At 39.8% G+C, this 25823-nt stretch overlaps 1 protein-coding gene across 3 annotated transcripts in view; it reads left to right on the plus strand.

Annotated features, from left to right (window-relative positions):
* The first annotated feature begins 3889 nt into the window (after positions 1-3889).
* MBNL1 (muscleblind like splicing regulator 1) overlaps positions 3890-25823 on the plus strand; it is a 193473-nt gene continuing 171539 nt past the window's right edge. For 2 of the 3 annotated variants that reach the window (XM_036242619.1, XM_036242634.1), the window contains exon 1: positions 3890-3987. The gene's annotated coding sequence lies outside the window, so the exon portion shown is untranslated. The remainder of the gene's footprint in view (positions 3988-25823) is intronic. The other variant, XM_036242648.1, reaches the window with a different exon arrangement.

Genomic DNA, 25823 nt, shown 5'->3' on the forward strand with positions numbered 1-25823 from the left:
AACCTGGGTCTCTCTGGACCACAGGCCGATGCTCTAACCACTGAGCCAAACAGGCCAGGGCACTACACTATTTTTAATTGTGGAAAACTAATACAAATTTCATTAGTGAGGGATTTGGATATATCTGAATGAGCTAAGAAGAATATTTAGGGGTATCTTCAAGCTAAATTGTTAAATTTTTTAAAAGTCACAGTGAAAAACATGTTATGTAAATTTAAAAATCGACAAAATTACTTAATTTCATATGTGTCATATATGTATGTATGTATTTGCATAGGAAATAGGTCTGCAAAGATACACATCAAACTGATAGCACTGGTTAACTCTGAGGAGGAGAATCATTAGGAGGAAATAGAATAAGCTTTTGTTTTATCTGTATTTTTATACTATAATCAGAATAAAGTATTTCCATATCCTTTATTTCATAATTTTTGAATGTTGACAAAATAATCTTCCAATAAACCTCTAAGGCAGATGTTAAGGCCCCATTTCATAGATGAGGAAACAGGACTCAGAAACAATGGCTGACCTGCCTAAGGTCAAACAGTAGTAGAGGTGACAATTTATTCAGGATGATCTTAGAGACTCTACACAGACTCTTCCCTCTTGATCACATGTAAAAATCATATTTTGCACTGGTCCAAACTTCTCTAAGGAAATATCTGGGTTGGAGACAGGGATCAGGAATAAGAAGTATTCGCCCATAGAAACCATGGGAGGGTACTGAGGAGACGTGGGTAAGGGAGGAGCTGGCCCCGAGCAGAATCCTGAGAAATGGCAACCTTGCTCGGTGCACACGGTGAAGAAACCTGATGGGGAAGCCAGAGACGTGCTCCCTAATCAGGGAAGGTGAGTCAAGGACTCACTGGGGGGGAGGGAGTGGTCCACAGAGGTGTGTCTGTGCTGCCAGGAGGTCGAGTGAGTGGGCTCGGAGGTGTCATTTGAATTTGATAACAGGGCCATTTGGTGACTTTGGCAAGAGAATCTTGGTGAACAGAAGAGCCAGAAACCAGAATGCCAAGGGATGGACCATGTGGGAGATAAAAGGATTTAACAGTATGGAAGGTTTTATCAAATTGAAACATAGAAGTTCTGTGGTTTAGCTCTTCCCTTCCCCCCACCCCCTCTTCTGAGGGTTGTCAGTCTGTACCCTACATCCACGTCTCTGGGTCTACCCTGTTCCTCAGACGCTTATGTTCATTATATTCCACAAATAAGTGAGATCATGTGGTATTTGTCTTTCTCTGCTTGGCTTGTTTCACTTAAGATAATACTCTCCAGATCCCTCCTGTCATCTCAAAGGATAAGAGATGGTTCTTTCTTACAGCTGCATAGTACTCCATTGTGTATATGTACCACAGCTTTTGGGGGGGATGGGGAGAAGGGTGTCAATGTGGAAAAAAGGAGAAATATCTGTAACAAAAATAAATTAATAAAAAAATAAAGTAAAAAAAAAAAAAAAAACAATTTAAACATAGAATTACCATGAGATCCAGCAATTTTATTTCATTGAAAGCAGAAACACAGATATCTACACATGTTCATTCATAGCGGTGCTATTCACAATAGCCAAGAGGTGGGAAAACCCATCTGTTCATCAAAGATGAACAGATAAACAAGATGTGATACATACATATAGTGGAAAATTATTCAGCCTTAAAAAGGCAGAAAATGTTGACATATGCTACAACCTGGTTGAACCTAACTGAAACGTCAACCACAAAAGGATGACTATTCTATGATTTCACTTACATGAAGTCCCTAGAGTAGTCAAATCCATAGAGAAAGAATGTAGAATGATGGTTGCCAGGCACTGGGTAAGCGGCAAGGGGTGTGGAGTTACTGTTTAACAGGTAAAGAGTTTCCGTTTGGAAGAATGAAAACTGCCTGGAAATGAAGAGTGGTGACTTGTACAACCATGTGCATGTACGTAACACCTCTGAATGATACACTTTAAAATGGTTTAAAAAATGTTCAAGCCCTGGCCGGTTTGGCTCAGTGGTTAGAGCGTCGGCCTGCGGTCCAGAGAGACCGGGGTTCGGTTCCCGCTAAGGGCATGTACCTCGGTTGTGGTTTGTCCCCGGCCCTGGTTGGGTCATGCGGGAGGCAGCCACTCATGTGTCCCTTTCATGTCAATGTTTCTCTCTCTCTTCCTCTATTTCTCTCCCACTCTATCTGAACAAAAAAATGGAAAAATGTCCTCGGGTGAGGATAAAAAAAGATTCAATTTTGTTTTATGTATATTCTAACACACACACACACACACACACACACACACACACAAGCTATGAAGACCCGAAGGAAGTCAATGTCGACAACTTTTTCAAAAAGGGAAGGATATTGGGCGGACCAGTCAAAGGAGCATTTGTTAAGATGTAGCAACCTTCAGCAGATTCCCCAGCCTGGAAGGGGTCATCCAGAGAACAGATGTATATCCACCAGTCCACTAAAGGGGTCACAGACACTGAGGAAGCCCATTCAAATCCAGGATATTGAGCACTGTGCTTCCAAAAGTGAGCCTGTGTCTCTGGGCAGAGGCAGATGGGCCTAGAGATCTATAATAATACTCAAATACATACAAGAATATTAAAACTTTCTCAACATACATAAAATCTAAGCAATGTTATTCTTATTCATAACTGTTCCTCGAGGATTCTCCTATGAGGATCTCACTAAAGAATTCAAATCAAATTTTATATTGATGGCATACTGGTGGGTTTTTTGTTTGGAGTTTTTTGTTTTGTGTGAGGGGACAGCTTTTCTTAGTATTGTTTGTTCATTTATTTTTACTTCCTGCAAATTCACATTAAGTATGAATTTAGGTGGCGTGGAAAATGTTTCTCTTTTTAATCATCCCTACATACACTTGATTGACCCTTTGAAAATAAGGTTAACTAAAAGGCAGAGAGTATAATAATATGATAGTTTCTCAAGTCCAGAAAGTGGTTCTTGCAATGTGTGGAAGTTTGCATAATTACTCAGTTTTCCTTGCAATCCACTTTCTTCCTCTTCCCCAACCAGCAAGGGAGGCAGGGGAGGGGAGGCCACATACCAATTGCAGCTACAGATCTGCTTTTTCATGCAGTAACCAGGGAGCAGCGCCTATAAGAGTATTTCCTCGTCTTTGAAGTCACAACAGCATTTGCTTTGATCAACTGTTTTATGCCCTTTTTGACCATTGTCCCTATTGTCCCATAAAAGTTCTTTTAATGCTCCAACCTGCTAGGAATTTAACCAGTTAAATGTTCAGCATTGAAGGAGGTGCACCTGTTTTTTGTTCTTGTGGCTGAAGTTGAGAGAGACCATAGCATATGGATAAGCAACAGTTTCAGTTTTGCAGGGGCTTTATCTGTATGTAACAGGCAACTACTCATGAGAAAGGAAGTGTAAGACTTGTAGGTACCAAACCACGACCCAGATTCCAGGAAAATGCCCGTTTACTGAAGTAAATTTTTTTTTTTTCTTTTTACAAGATGTCTTTAGTCAGCTTAGCCTTTAGGTCATACTCCAAAGACTTTAAGTTAATTAAACTATAAAAGCAATTTCATTTTTTGGTGTATCAGCTTGACAGTTTCCTTCCTGATAGAGCACTCTTTTCTGGTGTTCTGTGATAGCCATTCAACCACACAGGAGATATTTTCTTATGCAAATGAGCCTTACTTAATCAAGGATGGACTTCAATAACTTTTCTAAAATTTGTTTACATATCGAAATGTGTGTGTGTGTGTGTGTGTGTGTGTGTGTTATATATGTATACCCACACAAATTGTAGCCTGTTACCGGGTCCCAAGTGTAAGCTTTGTGAATAGCTTTCCATTTCCATAACCTTCAGAGAGCATAATGATCTGGTGTTTCACCACTTCCTCTTTTGATAGACTATCCTTTTGCAGAGGAAGACACAGCAGAGGAGAGAACAGCTCTTTGAGGAGCTGGTAGATTAACTCAACTTTTTAAGCAGCTTAACAAACAACTGTAAATAAAAAAGAGGTAAGAAAAAAACAGTTCCTTGCTATTTTTTATTTTATTATTTGGATTGCTATTGATAGAACAATAATTGCAATGCTGGCTAGATTATGAAGTAGATTACATAAATTGGACACCTCTCTCTAATGAGTAGTCAATATATTAAATGAAAAAGTTTAGAAAACTTATAGTTTCAGCTTCACATACAACTTTTTAAAAAGCTGAAGATGTTTAAAGTTCTTATTGATCTCAAGTTATTTTAATTGCAATGTGAAAACATACTCTTTTTCCCCCCTTAAGTTTACAAGTAACTTAATGCTGAAATAACTTTTGGATTAATGATAAATTTTAAGAATGTTTTTCTTCTCCTAGCTTAAATTTATTCCTAACATTAGTAAATTCTCTTACATATAGCCTTTTGTTAATTTTGTATTTTACTAGTTGGACTTTAACCAGAAAAAAGACAGTCTCACATTTATTTTTACCAACTGCCAAAATATATTGCATTATTTACAATGTGACATTTCAGTATTATTTTTTATATCATCACATTATGATGATATTTAAATAGCATAGAAAAGCAATTTGTAGTATAGACTGTATGATTTTAGAATCTAAATAAGACAAGTAAATTCAATTTTAAAAATTTATCTTTTTCTTAATAAAATTAATTCACAATTATAATGCTTAAAAATGGAGCAAGAACTAAAATAAAGACCGTTTAGATTCATAATTGGAGAGCCAATTAAGCAAAAACCAATCTCATTAGTGAAATGCTAAAATAATCTAAATACAGCAGAATGTTTCCCTTGATTGTGCCAATCTAGAGCAATGCTCATACATATTTATATTTACAAATATTTACAACTATTTAATATAATTGTATTTATTATTTAGCCATTTTAAATCTTCTTTCTAAACACAGTTGGTTTCTTTATACTTTGGTGTAAACATTACAATGTTTAATACATTTTTTAAAATGCAGTAAGTGAACTCTTTTCCTCAGACATATGGAAGTTTGCATAGTTTGCCGCTAGCTACTCACTTTGAGAAGCTGATGCACATCACATGTTTGCTGTGTGAGATCTGGTAAAAGATAAATATCCCGAGTAATATAATATCTGAATGCTTACTTGTTGTTTTTTTTAATTAGAATAATCTCTTGGCTTTTAAAAAGGAAAGTTTGCATTGTTCCATCAGATAATGGATTTAACTTTTATTAATTTTAGTAAACAGTGCTATCATACTAGTTCTATCACATCTCCGGGAAAATAGTTCTTTTGACGCAAGGGGCTAAAACAGAGAGATTATAGGGAGAAGGAAAGCGGATTGTTTGTATTCTACATTCAGGAAATGAACTGTCGATTCAAGTTTGACATCCTTAACTAGATCGATATTTTTAAATTAAGGTCATAGTTGTGAGAAGCCCATAAAAATTATGCATCCACTTCTTACATATCACATACTAATTAAACACAACTCATTCGGTGGGAACTTGATTATGTTATTTTCAACAATATCATGTTTAATGCCCTCTTTAAAAAAAAAAGAATGGAAATTTGTAAATGTCCAGAATGTTACGTATGAGGTATTTCTTTTTATCATGAACTATTGAGCGCTGTGAGTGTGTTACACGTAGTGGTGTGGTGTTACACTGAATAACTGATAACAACCAAGAGAAAACATAGCCCAAGGAGATTACAGTCTCAATTGATCACCACTGTAATTAAGAGCAGCAAATAAAGGGCAAAGCGGTAGAGAAAATGCCATCCTGCTGGCAAGACAGATGTGTTGGTGCTGCTGGTGCTGCTGCGAATTATTAAAGTTTCTGAATGGATAGCCTAGTTCTAGATTACGGGAAATAAGTTGAGAATGTGTTCTGTCTTTGAGAAAATTGTGTTTACAGAAGAAGATGAGTGCCTATCTGGCTGCATTTCCATGAGACAGACAGATTGGTGAAGGCGGCATTCTTGTCATTGTGAGGAGAACGGGCATGCATTACAGGTGCTTTTTATTTCACATACTGTTGTAAGAAAAAGCATGTACAGCCTGCTCCCAAATCCAGATTTTTAAAGTGAAATGAGGGGTACTGTTCAAATATAAATTTTGATCTTTGAACTATAGATACATATTTTACTGTGTTTCATGAAGGTTACATTCATGTGACACACTAAGACACACATTTCATTGTACCTCATAAAAGTTGAAACTGAATGACTGCTGTGGAGCATTATAACATTTTATATCAATCTTAATACGGCATGTCAGGTATGGCTCACTGTGACAGGTGGGTGATCTCGCTGGCAAACTTACTGTCCGGGCTGATGCAGATAAGCTCACGGTGTAGTGACGGCCACCTCCTTCACGGTCCGAGCTGCGTATGGTGGGCTCGGTCCCACCCAGCAGATACATTCCCTTTCAATAATAATTTCACTTGGAAACAACGATGCTCTTTGTTTTTGACATAAATGACCAAACTTCCAAAAGAACTTTTGAAAGGTTTGAACATGTGTTGGTTTGTTGGTTTGTTGTCTTTCCTCTATTGGTCATTTTCTTCTTGAGAAAAATAAAGACAAGAAAATCTGTTGTCTGAAAGAAAGATTATGGTTTGGTGCAGGCTGGGAGGGATGGGACCCAGAAACAAAAATCCTCTACCTCTAGATAATGTGGGCCTTCCTGCTTTAAAAGCAAACGTGTGTCCTACATTTGTTGAACGATTTAGTTTTACTTGCTGTGAGTTTCAAATGAATGTCACATGTAGCATATTCATCTTTGTTATATTAATTAAAATGTATGTTAAATAAGTGGAAAATTATTGTTTTCACAAAAAATATGCACTGTGGCAGTCCATGTGCTCTGTAAGATAGATTGTGTAGCTCATCAGTACACGAAATAATTTCTGCCAATATAAAGGACAGATACAAGTACTTTTACATTTCTGCAGATTTCCATGTAAAGGATACATTAAATGCAGTCAATTTATACATCTGTACTTAGAAAATAAAAGTTACTTTTTAAATCTTTGAAATGTAAATTACTTGTTGTTTGAGCATTATTGTTATATTGCCAACACTCACCTGACATCATTGATATTTTTATTTTACATGAACTAAAACCAGGCACATGAATTTCCAAATTCCTTCCAGCTTTATTTTGCCATCACTCTCTACATGTGCAAGAAATAGGTTTTAATTTTTCAGTACTATTAAGGAAAATACTAAATTTGTATTTTTAAATCTAATTTTTAAAAATGGCATTAAAACCATTCATTGCTATTGGAACCATGAACAGTAGATCAGAAATTAAGTTAGCCTACTGCCATCACTCCATGAACTGGTATAAAATGGCACGCCTCATTATTTTCCTGTTTTATAGCTATTTCATCGTAAATGTTTAGTGTGCTTTACCGGTTATCACATTCTAGAAGTCTTCTTATTTGGAAACAATATAAGTAGTAATATGATCTTGAAAAACACCAGTTTGTTCTTAGTGTGCAGAAATAAATTAGTAAAATTTTTCTTTGCATATGCCTTAGTTAAATTTATTTTCACTTTCCATAAGAAAATAATTAAGCAGGTGCTTTTACTCTTTTGCTGTGTTGGTGAACAAATCTGAATTAGAACAGAGCAAAAACATTCTCCATGACATTAAGTTGTTTTCTGAGTAAAATAAAACATATCTGATGGCATTGAATTTTTTTAAGTGCTCACTAGAAACACTTGTCATACTTCATTTTAATTTCTTGACATTTAGAAATAATTTCAAGCTCAAAAATGTTGTAAAATAAAAATAACAGAATGAACTCCCATATACCTTACCAACATTTGCCTAATCTTAATATTTTCCCCCGTTTATTTTATAATTTGCTCTTATTCCTTACATCTTTCACCTCCATAATTTCTTTTCTGAACTACTTCAGGGTATATTATAAACAACATTGGTCTTTACTTCTGTATCTTACCACTAAAAATAGAGGTAACCTCTCACACTGTGGTTACAGACAATTATCTACCTCATAGATTTTCATGGATACGATGCTTTTATATAATTTGTCCATATTCTAGTTCTGCTTCTTATCAAATAATACCCTTTAGGATATTTTCTGCTCCAGAAAGGATCCAGTCTAGAGTCAAGGATCACACTGAGCTGCGATGTGTCTTTACCCTTCCTTAACCTGGAACATGTCTACATAATTGCTTTTTTGATGAAACTGAACATTTTAATGAGTGCAGTCTATGCACCAGCTCCCTGTTCTTAACAGAATGTTTCTCATTTTTGCATTCATCTGACACTGCCCTGTGACTAGAGGGCGGTTATGCATTTTCTGCTGGGATCTGCTCGGGACGGAGTTTCCTCCCAGGCTATAGTATCTGGAGCGCACGATGTTCATCTGTCCCACGCTGGTGATGTTCATGTTGGTTGCCTAGTGAGGACGTGCCTGATTTCTCGATGTTATAACGATGGTTCCTCATGAGAAACTTCCCCTTGGGTTTAGTATTAATTGATGCTCTCATGTGATACAATCTTTCCTATCACAGTTACAAAATAATGATATTTTAACGCCAGGACTCCCTGCACATTGTGCCAGTCTGTTCCCTTCTACTGTCAGCAGAGAATTCCCTTCTCTCTCGTTTATTTAATTATTCATGTAGGTGTCGATCTGTTACTGAATTTCTGTCTTCTGGGTGGTTTATAAGTCACTACTGCCTTGATTATTTTGGTACTCTCTACATTTGACAAATGGGGCCCCGTCATTTGGCTTCTACGTCTCTGTGGCCTGCCCCCGTCCTATCAGTGAGCACTTGGCTACTTTTGGTGGCGTGAAAAGATGTTCTAGGATGCTCTCGCTCTGGTGCTGATCCTCTTCTACCTCTGGACTCTCCATTTCTCATTTCTTTTAGTGGGGAATGGTGTTGGAGGCTGAGACCCGGGAGTCCGGATACTCACTGCCCCTGGAGTATGTTTGCTTCGTGACCTTATTAATGCACACACACATCTAGAGACACAAATATGCAAATGTGTATACATAAATGCATATGCATGTATCCAGACATTTATATGTATATACATATACATGCATTTTTGACATGGTAAGTTCTTCTGGGACCTCCAATTCCAATTTGTCCCCACGGGGTTCTGGTTTGCCCTCCCCGGGGCCGTGTTTGAGTGTTTCCATTTCCACAGTGAGAGCCCCACATCCGCATGCTTGCTCATTTGCTCAATTCTATAGTAGATCTACAATAACTTCTGAAATGCTTCACCCAAACCACTACAATAACAAACCTACTGGAAAAGAATGCAGGGTTTGTGTGTAATTCTTCACCCCACACCCGACCCCTCCAAATACTGTGTGTGTGAGTTATTTGGATGAATTCTTCCTTCCTTTCTCTCTCTCTTCCTCCCTCCCTCCCTACCTCCCTCCCTCCCTCCCTGACTCCTGCCTGTCTCCCTCTGTCCCTCCCTCCTACCTTGTTCTTTCTTTTGTTGAGGCTTATCATCGTATTCATTAGACATACAACTGGGTTCATTTGTTTCTGCTTGTTTACAATTTTAGAATGGGTTTTTCCCTTTGCATTCTTATTGATTTAATTTTATTTTTTGAATTGGTTTACTTGAATCCTTTTTTTTTCCCACCTAAATCATGGAGATTACGTGCTTCTTGTCCCAGCCATTTTTATTTAACAAACTTCATATATCCTTATTCAACCATTATGGCTCTGGCCGGTTTGGCTCAGCGGTTAGAGCGTCAGCCCAAGGACCAAAGAGCTGCGGGTTCGATTCTGGTCAAGGGCACGTATCTTGATTGCAGTTTGGTCCCCAGCCCTGGTCGGGGTCATGTGGGAAGCAACCAATCAATGTGTCTCTCTCACATCAATGTTTTTTTCTCTCTCTCTCTGTCTCTCTGTCTCTCTCTCTCTCTCTCTGTCTCCCACTCTGAAGATAAATGGAAAAAAAGTATCCTTGGGTGAGGATTAAAAACAAACAAACTAATTCAACTGTTATGATACAATTCAGAAATAATGGCTTGGGTTATTAGATGAACTTCAGTCTTCATATTTCAATTCTGTTCAGTCTACATTTAGTCTGAAGTCGATTACCTTCTTGGGCATTCCAAAAACTGACAATTTCAGATAAGAAAGTAGATATCTGTAGTACTTGGTCCACCTTATAAGTTTATTATTCCAGAGGTTATTTTTTAAAGTGAAATGTGACTATATCATCACATAATTAGATGAGGAAAGCAAGGAAAGAAACAACCACGAATTCCTGTAGTCCCTAAGCACTGGAAAAGTTCTCACCCTTTCAGATGAGTGATTCTAGAATGTTTCTGCCCCCAGCACACCCCCAAAGTCTACTGTAGTACTCATAGCCCTGAGCACATGTAATATTTACAGCAGCAAGAGGAAGTGAGTCCGCGTCAAAGGGTTCACTTTCAATTTCCATTCTGTCTGCAGATCTTGGGTAAATTACTTCTCTTCTCTCTCCAGATATCTAGTCCCATAACTTAAAATTTTAAAAACTCCATATTTCATTAACTTTCTGCCAAGTTCTAGACTCACACTTCGATGGGATCATTAAATTTCTTCACTCAGATATTCACAAGCGTCTCAAAGTCAACGTGTCCACAGTAGAATCCCTCATTGCCTTCCCTGCTCAGCTCCATCCTCGGTGTTTTGGGGTCAGAAAATGGCATCGTCTTACACCCAGTTATCTAGGTCAAGACATCATTGGTTTCTTTCTTTCCCTCACCTATATCCTACTTATCAGTGAGTTTGTCAATATATTTTTCCAGAACATATTCCAAGGCTGAGCAGGCTCACCCCCTCACTATCTGGAGCGCATGTCCCTCTGTTCTGGTTGTAGCCTCCTCAGAAGTCTCCCTTTTTCCACCCTTGCCAGCATGCCTTTGAACGACAGTAACATCATGAGGCTCCCTTCTCAAATTCTTTTATGGCTTCCTATTTGAATTGGGGTAAAAACCCAAGTCCCTCGCTACATGTTGTATGTCCTGACCTCCACCTCCACCTCCTGTCTCACATCCTCTCGCATCCCTTTATTCACTAAGCTCTGAGTCCACTCCTCATTTTGCCCCTCAGATACCCTAACCTCATTTCTGATTCAAGGACTTTGCACATGCTCCTTCCTCTTTCCCAGCATGCTCTTCCCATGCACACCACTGTGATATAATTCTTCTTTGTTCAGATCTCCACTCAGATGTTCCTCCAAATGGATGTCTTCCACGACCAACTACAGATTGTAGTATAATGTCCCTAACCCAGCCACTCTCTGTCCTTTTACCCCATGTTCTTTGTCATTTTTATTTCTTTACTCAATTACTTATTATCTGTTTCTCCTGCTAGAATGTAAGTCCCACGATTGGATCTGTTTAGTTCATGCAACATCCTCAGTTCCTGGAATAATGCATGGAACACCATCGGTACTCAAATACACGATGCTTAAGTAAAAGGCCTCAACACTGTTGGGCCTCGCGTACAACGAAAATAGGCATAATGTCTCAACGTTGTCTGGAGGAGGCCATGGTCACGGTCGTGCTCTGAAATGCCCTGCCACTGACAGGTGGGGACACTTCTGTTAACACTGAGTGAAGGGAACTGAAACAAAAAGTGGTCCCCAGAGCCGATGAATAGACCAAGAAGTTCTCCTTTTCTCTGCGTAGGCTCTTTCCACCGAACTAAAAGGGGTGCGTGCACAGTGGCTGCTGCTCGCCTCCTGGAATCCGGGCTGCGCTCGCCCCGCGTTGCTGCCCCCCTGCCTTTGCCCTGGTCTGCCCGGCCCTCACCCCCCAGAACACATGTGCCCACCCTTCTTTGCCAGTTAGGGTTCACTGCTTTCCTCCGGCCAGAGGGAAGAGCGGGCCCCTTTCACAATCCTCCCCTGATCAGCCATCTGCCCCGGCTGGCCTCGCGGCTGAGCACAGCGCTCACACATTGTTTTGCAATTATTTCCTGCTTCTATTTCTGGTCTTGAAGTCGATTATAAAGCTACTCTAGGAAAACTGTTTCTTTTGTGCCAACCTAAGTTTAAGGTTAGAAACATGCCTTGGGCCATGAATAATAAAGATGATCATGATGATAATAATGACAATGTTAGTAATAATAGCTTTACTGTTATATTTCTTAGCCTCAGTTCTTTATTACATTGCATAACATGTTGTAGTTGTAGTTTTCAGTATCATTTTACAATATCATGTTATGTCAGGTCTTCCCATGGTAAACTGATTTAATACCCTCACCAACCCTGTGAAATAAATGCTATTATTCCTATTTTATAGATTAAAAAAAAAGTTTGATAAAGTACAGCCTGGAGAATATGGTCAGTAATATTGTAATAACTATGTAATGGTGCCAGGTGGGTACTAGACTAATTGGGGGGAACACTTAGTAAATTCTATAATTGACTAATAACTATGCTGTACACCTGAAAGTAATACAAAGTAACATTTAATGTCAACTGTAATTGAAAAAAAAAAATTTAAGGGAAAAAGTTCAGAGAGCGAAAGATAGCTTGTTCACGGTCACAGAACCGATACGGGTGTGCACGCCTCTGAGCTGGACCTTTAGCATGTTACTCTTCAGCCCCTACTACCTATTACTGAGCAGTGAGGCAGGCAAAGCTGAGCTTTAGGTACAGCTAAGAGTCTACGGATTATATGGTGCAGCCCCTGCCGCAGATGTCTGACACTCCAGTACAAAAATATCAGAAGAAGTGGATTTTCAGCCATAATATGAAAGATATAAAGTGTCACCTGAGACATGACAATAACTGAGGGCTACACTTCCAGGGCAGAGACGACACAGGCTCCCTGGGAAAGGCAGCTTTAAAGTTGACGCATCAACATTTTCAGGAGGTGGAAACGATTTGGGGTAATAATGTTCAGAGAATTCAGAAAAATGGCAGAGAACGGAGAAGACTCTTTCATACTACAGGAAATGAACACCGAGCCCCTTTTCCTCCCTAGGAGGTCTTCGTGGACCCTGACTTTGTGGTTCTTCTCAGGAAGGGGGTTGTGTGAGAAGAGAGTTTGAATTCTCGTGAGAAGGCGTTTGTTCATGTATTTATATGTGAGGTATTAGGCAGTTAGCACTGGGCGAGAAGCTGGGGAAACGGGGATGGACAAGACCAAGTTTCTACCCTCAAGGAGCTGAACTTCAGTCTGCAAGGGAGAGACAAGGAGTAAATCAGTAAACGAGTAAATGTTTAAAAAGGAAATTTCAGATGACGATAGCAGCATGAAGAGAATTCGGCGAAGTAAAAAGATAGACAGAGGAGGGAAACTACTTTTTTACCTAGCTGGCCTTCTGAGCGTCCTCGCTAAGCCAAGCCCTGAATGACGAGAAGGCTGGAGAGCCAGCGGAGGGCTCTGGGAACAGTGGTCCAGAAAGAGAGGTGGGCAGCACGGGGCAGGATGCAGCCTGGCATATTGGAGGAGCCGAAAGCAGGGGCCCAGTCACAGAGGGCAGTGAGGTGACAACGAACCAGGTCACCTGGGTTGTAGGCCAAGGAAAGGGGTGATGCATTGTATGCAAATATTTGCAAGTACACGCACATGTGTGGACATGGGAGAGGAACGCAGTGAATGAACCAACCATTCATTATCTGTGTTGAACACAGGCCAGGAAAAACTGTTGTTTGAAGAGATGCAGGAATTGCTACATAGGTCAAAACCTTTCTTAGAAGATAAAGTATTATATTTAGAGACATTTCAGATAAGCTGAGTTTAGCTTCAAAGTTTAACTACATTTTCTTGCCTTTTCATTTCCACAATAGCTGCAGGTTGGATAAAAGTGACAACGGCTCAAATATTGTTTAAATTTGCCAAATTAAAATGTTTTAGCTATTTTACTATGGACTGATTGACCCTAATTAGGGCCATTAAAATTAGGTACACTGATGGCCCTGGCCAGTTTGGCTCAGCTGTTGAGCATAGGCCTGCGGACCAGAGAGTCCCGAGTTCGGTTCCTGCTAGGGGCACGTTCCACAAAAAAAATAAATAAATAAATAAATAAATAAATAAATAAATAAATAAATAAATAGGTACACTGATGTCTGACGATGGGGTCCTAAGGAACTTGCATTTTTGCTTAGTTAGGAAGCAGAGAAGGCCAGAGAAAGGGGACAATAGATAGATAGTCTCTTGTCTCAGTCTCCAGAGACAATAGATAGATAGTCTCTTGTCTCAGTGCCAATGACAACAGAGACCCTTACAACGTTAACCTGCTTCTCTTTTAAGTAGTAATAACTTTGCATTTTCCACAGTAATTACAAATTTCCTCTGATTTATGTTTATTATCCCAACAGATCTAAATGAACAAATTATTACCTTTTAAATCCCAGAGTTAGTTGAACACACTTTTGTGGTGGTAGGTGGAGGGGAGAGTTAGTAGTTTGAGTGTGATTAAGGGAAGGAATATAGAATAGCTTACTGAAAAAGACATTGACATTATTATTATTGTTATTATTATCGAGTAAACAGTGACAACATCTATTAGTTAGGAATCACAAGAACAAATGGTTCCCCCCTGTACTTGAGAAGTTAATGACAAAGTGGTGAAGGGATTAAGAAGTACAAATTGAGCCCTGGCTGGTTTGGCTCAGCGGTTGGAGCATCAGCCTGCGGACCAGTTCCCGCTAGGGGCATGTACCAAACAAAAAAAGTTAAGTACAAATTGATAGTTACAGAATAGTCATAAGGATGTAAACTACAGCATAGAAAATATCAATAATATAGCGATAACTATATATGTGTTAGGTGGGTGATGAAAATATCTGGGGAACACTTTATAAAGTACATGGTTATCTAACCACTATGCTATATACCTGAAACTAATACAAAACATTACTGAATGTAATTGTAATTGAAAAATAAAATGTAAAGTTCTTTAAAAAATACAAAGAAAAATAAATGAATAATGTTTATAGAAGTGAAAACAAAAGTTAATGACCACTAGTACGGCTTCTATCTCTGGTTTGGTTAAGAGCTGATGACGAGGAAACTCCCGTGGCCTCGGACTGGTGTGCTAGAAGGATGACAATGGGAGGGGCTGAGAGGGACAGAATGGCAATTTCCCCAAGGCGGCAGACACGGTATTGTAGGAGCCGGGAGCCAATTTTTGAGTGCTCCTGACAACACCCAAGTGGGAAGCCATATGCTACTGGTACTGGGAAGTGTGGAGGGGTACAGATGACTTATGTGCTCTTTAGGAGACGCGTTGTATCCTATCAGTAAATATTGGGCAAGATCACTGCGTTATTGGATTATTACCAAGTGTGAGATGCTGTGTGGTTTCCAAGGGCATGTGTGTGAGAGATGAATGCATGAAAATCTGCAATGTGTGAACACTTTTAAAACATGAAGCCACTCTCTGACCCACTGTTTACCACAGGCAGGTAGAGTAACCAAGATAGATGAACCACAGAGCATATCTATTGAAAGTATGAGAGTAGCAGGTTTTCTGTCACAAATGTCCTACAATCCTCTGGAAAGGGCACACGGCCTTGGGACATGACTGTTGAGTTAACTTGATGGTCGCCCTCCAGAATTACATGCTAAGGATGCTTCCTCCAGGCCAGTCCGCCTCTCTTCCTGCCTTATTTGGCTTTGTTCCTCTGGTTGGAAAAGAATCTCTTTCACAAGTGTAAATGTTCCTCTTTCTGTGGGTGACGTCATCATTCCTGTGGCCCAAGCGTTTGTTACTAAATTGTACTTAGCAGCATATTATCATTCTTTTCTCTCAGAGTTCTGAGCCTGTTTGTTCTGATGAAGTTGAGAGACAGATTTTTCAGGGAGGTGAAAGTAAAAGCTGAAAAAAGGAAGCTAGGCTTGGAAGGGTCTCTTGACCTGTGTTACTTTAAAGAAACAAGTAGACAAGTAAATTTTTATCCTGTGGCAACAGTTCTTACTGAGTAAAAAAAAAATATATATATATATATATCTCACATATGGCTCTAAAGGAAGTGGTTTCCATGTGTATCATGTAGTCTTCTTTAAAGTGGTAGATGCTTTTGGCTTGGCTTGGCCTCCGCGTGTTTTGCCTTGTTGGGAAAGTTGGACAAAAGAAAGCTGTGTACTGGCCAATTAAGAGGGATGTTTCTGAAGTGCTTGTTTATCATTCCAGGGAACTTCGTGGATTCCCTTTTAATTACATCCTACCTCCCTATTAAAAAAATTGTTAAGAGGATCTGCTTCATCTCTTGCAAAAAACAGCTGTACATTTCTTAAAGTTGTAATTTGATTTTAATCTTTGTATTTAGAAGAGACCTGAATTTGACATGACGTTTTTTTTAAATAGTCTAGATTTTTAAATTCATAATTACTATTTGAAATAACAAAAATAGCTATCATTTCTCAAAGGCCTGACCTATGTTAATTTCATGATGTCATTCGTCATCACAGTTTTGTGTGGTAGACGTCGTAAGTTTGCAGGAAGCCGAGGCTTAGAGACTGTCCAGAATCCTGTGCCTAATAACAGACTCCAAAGACTTTCTTTCACAGGAATCAAGGCCATGGGCAAAACAGCAGCCTTTGGAATGTCACCCTCTTGTTTTTTTAACCAGATTCTTCTAAAAAGTGTGCTGCATACACAGGCCATAGCACTACGTTGGTGGGAGCAGGTGGGTATGTCCTGTTGCCAATAGCAACCCACCGCATGGAGACTGGCCTGAGTGTCATATTTGGCATGTGTATACCTGTTGTCTATAACTCCAAAGTAGACAGTGTTTTCCCTTAGTCGCCTAGTTATTTAGTCATGAATAAAAGAGATTCACTCGAGTTGGCTGCTTCTTTCATTATGGTAAGGAAAATATCCGAAGTTGTGCCCAATATCATCCATGAACTCCTTTTTGCTAATAATTGATGTGGCTGCCTCCTATACAGTGGATATTTAGTGCCAAATCTGCCCTTTGTCCAAGTTCAAGTCTAATCTAACAAAGTTAACACCTCCCAGGGCCCATGTAGAGTTCTTGGTATTTAGGGACCCTGACAAATTATTTACAGCTTTTCCCAAGACCAATCTACCAGACTGTGTAAGAATAAACAGACTTCAAAGTCTTCAGAAGGTAGAAAAACTGTTCTCTTAGTCTGTAATTTAGACTATCTTTGGAGAAGAATGGCTTCGTGAAAAGAGAGTCTCAGAGTGGCCAGCCTCTTTTATGCAGTTAACATTTTCTTTACTTAATTGTAGAGACAAAATGACAGGTAGAAAGTGCTTTTTCAGGAATGTGGGAGTCTTGAAGCTATAGAAAGAAGTTACGCTGTGCATGGGAGCGAGCCTGTGGGCAGGAGTTACAGACTGCAGCTCTGTTGCTAGCCTGGAGTACTCAGGCATAAAGATCTTCACAATGGCAACTGAGCACAACTGATAAACTATAAAGGCACTTGATACATTATTTCAGATAATCACATATTACCTTTTATATCTGGGAACTGGAAAAAAATTACATCCAGGAACAAAGATTTTTTTTAAAAGAGCCTTTAACTTTGACAAAACAAAAGATAACACCGATGTTTTTAAAAATGTTTTATTTATTGATTTGACAGAGAGAGAGAAATCAGTTTGTTGTTCCACTTATGCATTCATTGGTTGATTCTTGTATGTGCCCTACAAGGGATTGAACCTGCAGCCTTGGTGTATTGGGATGATGCTCTAACCAACTGAGCTACCCAGCCAGGGCCCATTGGATTTTCATATGTTAACTCAAAAGCCGACCTGCTATATTCTCTGAAAGTATGAGAGACAGAGAGAAGCTGGCTTGGTTTAGTCTTTAGCTGTCCTAGCCTTAAAAGATTAAACCCATGAAATGAATGAAAGTAAGCACGCACGCGCGCGCGCGCACACACACACACACACAGAGAGAGAGAGAGAGAGAGGGAGAGAGAGAGAGAGAGAGAGAAGGGCAGTAGTAATGATGAGCCACAGATTTCTTCAAACCTTGCCCTCCAGGGCTGTGTGGTAGACACCTTGCATCTCAACAGAAATAAAGTCACTATTTCACGTCCCTGGTGACAGCATTCTATCTTACAATTGAAGAGGAAGTCGGGCCGTGTAAGTAGTACTGTGATGCCTTTCACACACATAGCTGTATTCTAGACGTTTGACTTAAATGAACAATAGAATCATAAAAATGATGATAATTGTCTATCTTTTGAGTTTAGATTCATTTCTGGATACTCATTCTTCTCTTTCTCTACACTTCGCACATTTATATTATTTACCTAATTGATTGTAAGTATGTATTATTTCATATCTATTGTCGCTGCTGGGTGGTATGTTTCAAGAGGTTAAGGCCTAGTTGTACTCACTCTACAGCCTCAGATTCTAGGAAAGGGTGGAATTATGCCCTGTCTCGGGGACTCTTTGAGAACAGGACAGAAAGTTGATAGCAAAAAGGCTTAGAGTGAAAATCCAGCAGTTCGTGGTGACCAATGGCCAGAAAAGTTTGAAAAGGGGTACAAATGAGAAATGTCCTATTAATTTATTTGTATTGTGATTTAACTATATTTATGTGTTGAATGGATTTATAAAGTATGCTAAAATTTGCAAAAAAAAAGATTTTATCTTCAAAAACCCATATGTATTATATACACACATATGTACATATATTCTACAAGATCCATATATTCTATCGCCTAATATAAATCAATCCCAAAGGAAGTGGCCCGGGACAGTTGTGACTCTCAGTGGCCCTGATGTCATTCTCAAGGGGCACTCATGATCACAGTTTCTTGTGAAGAGACAGGGTAAGGAATTTTAAGCAAACAGCAACCTAAGCATGATAGAACATGTCGGATTATTCTCTGTGTGAGCTTGATGGCTTGTCCCGCTTGTTTGAGGCCCACAGGACACTAGTGCTTACCTGCTGTAAAGGGAAACATCTCGAGTGCCTAAGAAGCACTGTGTCCAACCAGGTGTCCCCTCAGCTTTGCTCTTCAACCTGACTCTGTTTAAGACAGTGTCCTGCAGAGAAGACCTTCTATAGAGCCGATTAAACTTTACCCGACAAAGGGAGAAAATCGAGCAGGTCGGTGGATTGCCACTGATTCTGGGTGATTTCATTTCCTTGACTCCAGCTCAGTGGTGGGAAATCTTAGCTGCACATTGGAATCATCTAAGGGACTGGGGGGAAAAAAAATGTGACTCCCAGAAATTCTGATTTCATTGATCCAACATGTAGTCAAAAACATCTGTCCCAGTTTAGGTCTCCTTGTTTGTAGATGGGCTGACATGTGCCATCTCATCTTGTGAGAGTTCAAAGAGAGAATGTGTGTGATCAGAGTCCCTAACGTTTCAGAATTCACCAGTTTGCCTTCCTAGAAAGGCAGGGAGGTGGGGGTGGGGAGTTTGGGAAGGTGAGGAGGAGGGATCCTGCCACAGCCAATTAGTGGCTCATTAGGGTTAACAAGCCATCCTTTGTCAAAGCAAACACCTTTAAAGGATTAAGCCTCATTCTCCCCTTAGTGTGAATGACTTCAATCAGATAATCTCCTATCACCTCTCCAGGATTTGTTATTGAAAGTGTGGGGAGGCAAGGCCAGCCTGGGACTCACTGAGGGCAGGGGCAGGGAATCCACAGTCTGGACGCCCCAGGGTCTGGGCATTGGACTTGACACCAAGGAGGAGGCTAAAGGCAGCCTGCAACATAAGAAAAACAAACTTTCTTCTCTGGTTGCTGGGGCAACAATTTGTTTAAAGCATTCATATGATCAAGTTGTTTGTCTAATGGCCCTTCACCACCTTCCCGGTTCATTCTCTCTGCCACGAAGCCTTAGCATGTGCCAGGTAATTTTACCGTCTGCCAGCTGCTCGTGGTGTGTGCCGGGCCCAGCCCAATCCCCCTTGCCATCTGCTTGGCACATGTGAGCACGCAGTTTGCTGAATTTGACGGAATTGTTTCATTGGCTACACTCTTTCCCAAATGCATGAGGCTCTTTTTCCCACATCTGTCCCCGCCACCAAGACCAGACTGTGCGCACCTTGAAGTCTGAACGCTTTCTGTATCGCCAGTGCCAAGCACAACTCCTGGCCCGCAGTCAATAAATATGTGCTCAATAAATATGTGTTAAGTGAATTAAGGAGCAATGGCTAGCGTACTGAAGCCGATATTAGGATCAATAGTGCTGCCACACTGCCGGGCAAGGCAAAGAGGGAAAAAGAGAGAAAAGACGTGTGTGAAACTCCCATTTGTTGATGTGGCATAAGCGGTTGTTATTCAGAAGTCCCTGTAGGGCATTGCTTGAGACATGATCTGAAGGTAATTTGGGGAAACAGAGGTAAGAAGGAATAAGAGGAGCCAACAAAAGATTTAGAGAGAGAGAGGGAGAAGGAGAGAGAGAGGTGGTGTGGGGAGGGGGAGAGGCAGCTCACACAACGGAATGAACAGAGAAAGGGATGTGGAATATTACAGAAAGGAATTTCAAAAATGAAATGAGTAGATAGATACAGTACACATTTGGGGGGGGGGAATCAACCTTTCTATTTTTTTTTTTTAATACATGTTTGCATTTAGAAACAAGTAAGGCAATGGCCATATATTTCAGTTGTTTTTATTCTACATGGAACGAAATTAATATGTAGAAATGCTTGGATTATAGTAAATAAAAGTTACACTATCATGCTAATACTATCAGTCCTGTTAGATACTAATTTTTAAAGATTACAGGGATTCCGGGCTAAGCCACAACATACAATTCTATGAGATGGTAGAAAGCATTTCACACTACTGCATGTGATTACATATTATAAACATGCATAAGTGATATGTCCACTTTGACCTTCTACCTGTTTCATATTTATTTGTGTAACTATTTTAGAGCACTATCACATATTTTCTTTTCCTTAATGACAGTCCATATTAGAAAGCATGTACATATCCCAGGTGGAGTGTTTAGAAATAGGTTACACATTAGCCACATTAATTCGGGATCTGAGACACAGACTCCGAGACGCTGCACTGCGGGGCGGGAGGCTCGGCCCCGTATTAGCTGTGAGGTTTGCTTGAAGGTCAGATCTCCACCCTCCATTACCTCATGAGATAAATGAAGGTTATATGAATGACATGGGGATGTCATTTGTTTCACAAAGTTGTTGTATGAGAGGAAATGGGGGGAAAGGACAGACCACACAACTGCCTAAGTAGTACAATATCAACTACGTACAAACGTGTTGAGTAATGCCTGGAAGGGCTATAATATTACCAGTAACTATCTCTAGGGATTGGAATCACCGCTGATTTTTATAAATATATTCTATCTTCAGTAGTTTTAAATTTTCTATACTGTATTGACTTTCAGGAAAAAAATAAATTTCACACCCCCACACACACCACATTTCATGTCCTTCGAGGCAGAGTTGGTCATCTTCTGGATTCATTGCAGCCCTGAGATGGAAGGTTCTGATGTTTACTCTGTCTCACTGCTAAGGACCTCCAACCCAATGCTTTCTTCTGCCAGGTGTCCGCCATTTGCTGCCCCCGCCCTCTGTCCGAGCCCCCCTTGGCGCCCCCCCCCCCCCAGCCCTTTCTGCATTCTGTTCTGAGATTAGACCCTCCCACTCCACACAGCAGTCCAGACTAACCTAGTTACCCCCGTGAAAAGCCGATCTGGATCCTGTACCACCCCCCACCTCTAAAACAAGAAACACTTTGGAGGTCCCCACTGACTAAAAGTATCATGACTGTGGCTTCACATTTTGAATGGGGTTGATTCGATTAAGATTGTTCCTCTCTGTTGACTGTAAGCTTCCTGAAGTATCCTACCAGCTTTTCTTCACCATTGGATTTCCAGTTGTAGCCCCAGCGCGGGATTCAAGGCTCAAGACCTGCGGTTCCCACTACTTAGAAAGGTCCTTCTGTAGATATTCCTCGTGTCCTGGAGGACTCTGCCCATCTCTGACCCCCTCAATTCTTCACCATCCTGTTTAACCACAAACTCCCCTCCCCACCCCTTCAACCTGCTCTCTGAAATAATCTCCGATGTTTACCTTTTTCTTTAGGTGTATTCTTTATTTGCTTAGGGCCTGTCGCACTCCCCCTAGCAGACTGTCAGCTCCGTGAGACACGTAATTGGGCTGTGCTCATTTCTGTAACCACAGTGACCAGAAAAGGACTTAGCGCAGCGGATGCTCAGTCAACATTTGTATAATGAATAGAGGCCTTGTATGAAAAGTGTTTATTGTATGAAAAGAAGGAAGGAGGGATAGAGAAATGGAAAGAATACAACAAGAAAAAAGGAAACAAGGAAGAAATAGAGGAAGAAAAAACTATCCTAGAAATCTAATGTGTCTCCTTCTCATATTAAAGTTGGGGAACCATTATGATTATATTAGAGTTTTTGTTGCCCCAGAGTCTTTATGAAAACAGTGAAAATAAATGGCCTAAGAGAGTCGGAAGACATGAATGTTAGTTCTGCCCCGGCACAGTTCCAAACTATGTGCACGGATGTCCTCCCATCTAACAACGGAACAGGGAGGGTTAGACGGCCTCCAATGTTCCATTCCCTACTAACGTTTTGTGGTTCCAAACTTAAAACTAATTTTTTTTCTTTATTAATTTTTTGAGGAGGAGGAAGGGAGAGGGAGAGAGAGATAGAAACATCGATGAGAGAGAACATCGATTGGCCGCCGCCTGCATGCCTCCCACTGGGGATCGGGCTCACAACCAGGGCATGTGCCCTGACCGGGAACTGAACCAATGGCCACTTGATGCATGGGTTGATGCTCAACACCTGAGCCACACCGGCAAGGCTAAACTTTCAATTCTAAAATGTATTTGCTTTCTAGTACTCTATTCAGATGCCAGAATAATTAGATTCAACTGTTAGACAAAATCACTTAATTGAGAAACGTATAATCAAATTAATGTTTTAATCTTTATAAGCACTTTAAGACCACTATGTTCATTTTTACATAGTATTTTCTCATTTATGTGATTTATATATCAAGTATAGATAGAGTACACATTTAGGGAGGAAAATCAACCTTTCTATTGGTTTTTTAAAAAAATGTGTTTGCATTTAGGAACAAGTAAGGCAATGGCCATATTTTTCAGTTGTTTTTTTTCTACATGGAATATATGTATAATATATTGTATTACATAATATACTATGTATACAATCAGTTGTGTGATATAATATATAGATGCTCCTTGACTTAAGATGGGGTTCTCTCCTGATAAACCCATAGTAAGTCGAAAATATTTTAAGTCGAAAATGCATTTAATTCGCCTAACCTACCAAACACTATATAGCTTAGCCTACTTTACTTTAAATGTGCTCAGAACACTGTGACTGCCCAGCATCACGACAGTATCATACTTCATATCACTAGCTCAGGAAAAGAGCAAAATTCAAAATTCAGTGTATGTTTTCCACTGAATGTCTATCACTTTTGACCACAGTAAAGTAAATCCAAAGTCAAACCATCATAAGTCGAGGACTGTCTGTACTATATATACACACAATATATAATAAAAATCACACCCCCCCCCCCACATACACAGGGTAGAATTTTAAAAACTTTTTTGGTGTGTAAAATATATAAATATATAAGGGTCCTTGAAAGTAAACTAAATTCATGTAATTCTTTCAAGTACATTTATTCTTGGAACACATTTGAATCCAGGCTACAAAAGAGTGTGCCTCCTCCCCTGCTGTGAAATTTAACAGAAATGCACTTATTGTATCTATTTAAAATGATTCTCCATACAAGAGTGTTTGCAACTCTTCATTGCCCTGCAACAGTGTCTTTTCCTAACCATCTATATTTAACCAAGGACTAGAAAGCAAGAAACCTGAATTTGGGTTTCAGTTTTGACACTGTTTTGCAGTGGATTATTTTTTTTCTGGTGTAATAAAAACAGCATTCCTAGATCAGTGATTTACGACCCTTTCACATTTCAACGTTTGAAAAGGATAACTTCCTGGGATATTTTCATTTATATTTTGGGGAGGCAGACAAGGCAAATTCTATTTGGGAGGCAGTGAGAGCTTATTGAGCTATAAATGTGGTATGTAGGACAAGAAAGACACAATTCAGAACACCTACACTCACACTTACACAGGTGTGACTGCCATTGGAGTAAAAAAGATAAATGCTACCATTTCCTTTATCTACATTATTGGTAAACCAGGGATTTGATTTTATCTCTACAAACAACATTTCTTAACTGCATTTCTATTGGGATTAATTGGTATACTTGAGACCTGAATGGCCTGAAATATTTCAGTAACCCGCAGTGAGCATGCTTTCTTTCATCTGAAAATGTAGTTTTATTTCATCTGAAATTGTTTTCTATAATTTTCCGCTCTACACATAAATGATCTTCTTTATATTTGTGGATACACTCACTCATCAACCTGAGGACCATAACTACACAGAGATAAGAGAAACCATAATTCTCTCCTGACACTCACAGAGTATCAATGGGTATTTCAAATGAGGAACTATTTATTTTTTATTACTATAATAACTTTATAGTAATTTCCACAATTTGGTTAGAATTCCTCTGGTAGTTAAAAGCTGGCAACACGATTTAATATTTTTAACATATGATTTGGTGTTTGCTACAGTGTTTCAAAATTTAAAATGTCATTATTCATGTTATAATATTACACATGATAAACTAAACGAGTGACAGTGAAGGTTCATATCACAATTTACTTTAACTCATGTTTGAGTCCTTGGCTGATGACTGTTTTCTACGAGCTTCTTGGCCATCATCCCCTTTTCTTCCTCAGATGTAAAATAACATTTTCTTTCCTCTTCTTTGTTATTTACTGGGATGTTTATTTTGTTTCTAACATTCAGGGGTCTTTCTTGTATTCCTTTGTATTCTGTTCGGTGGAGCAGAAAATTTGTCTCAGTTTCAATTTCTCTTTTGTTCCCAGAACTTCCCCCCTCCTCCAGTGCTGAAGTGGAAAAATAATTCCCCTCTCGCACCATGCACAGATTCAAAGTCCTATTTTTCACCATGTTGTTCCAAATAGCAAATTTTCTAACCCACAAGAAAAACGAAAACAAAACACCAAAGCACTAACTTGAAACTCCACAAGTGTCTGAGAACAATGGAAAATAATGTCCTACAAGAGGGATTAGCCCTTGACTGTTTATTGGACATTCTGAGGAGAGGCACGTGGAAACCAGGGAGGGCACCAACCTGGAGCAGAAGCAGAGGTAACCTGCTCAGAAGTCAGAGTCAAGGAGGATGGGAGGCAGACGGAAGACATTAAAAGGCAAGTAGCAAACAATTCAGTAGGCTAAACCAGGGACTTGGAAGTCTCCCAGGGCTCCTCCTTTCCCCATTCCCTGCGTGAGTCACTTTTCCAGTCTGTCCACATCCATCCAGCCCTCTTCCATCGGCCGCCACCCCACACTCCAGTCACCTTCAAGCTGTTGCCACAGGATCTTTCTGAACTACAAGTCCAAACTCCACACATCTCCTTGCTGTGTCAACTCTTCTAGTTCATCACAGTTTTCAGTGTAAAGTTGAGACTCCTTGGATAAATAGACCTCCTCTTAGCTACTCCCTGACTCTGATCCTACTCATACTTCTAATAGACAGGTAGGTGTGTTGTATTTGCCATGCTCTTTTCCCCACTTGACTCAGACTCAACTCCTTTTTCATTTTGCTAATTTCTGCACACCTTTCAAGGTACCTATTACAGTAACTCCTCCAGGAAGCCCTTTCTGACTCCCTTCAGGACTCTGTTGGGTTTGTCTCTTCCCCATTAGAGGTATTATCCTTGAGGGCAGGGACTCTCTTATCCACTCTTGCATCTTTAGCATAGCAGGCATTCTAGTTTTTGAACTAAATGCTGAATTAGAAGGAAGTCCTCATAGCTCTTACTT

This window comes from Molossus molossus, unplaced genomic scaffold (genome assembly GCF_014108415.1).
Source record: "Molossus molossus isolate mMolMol1 unplaced genomic scaffold, mMolMol1.p scaffold_m16_p_5, whole genome shotgun sequence".
Classification (NCBI taxonomy): domain Eukaryota; kingdom Metazoa; phylum Chordata; class Mammalia; order Chiroptera; family Molossidae; genus Molossus; species Molossus molossus.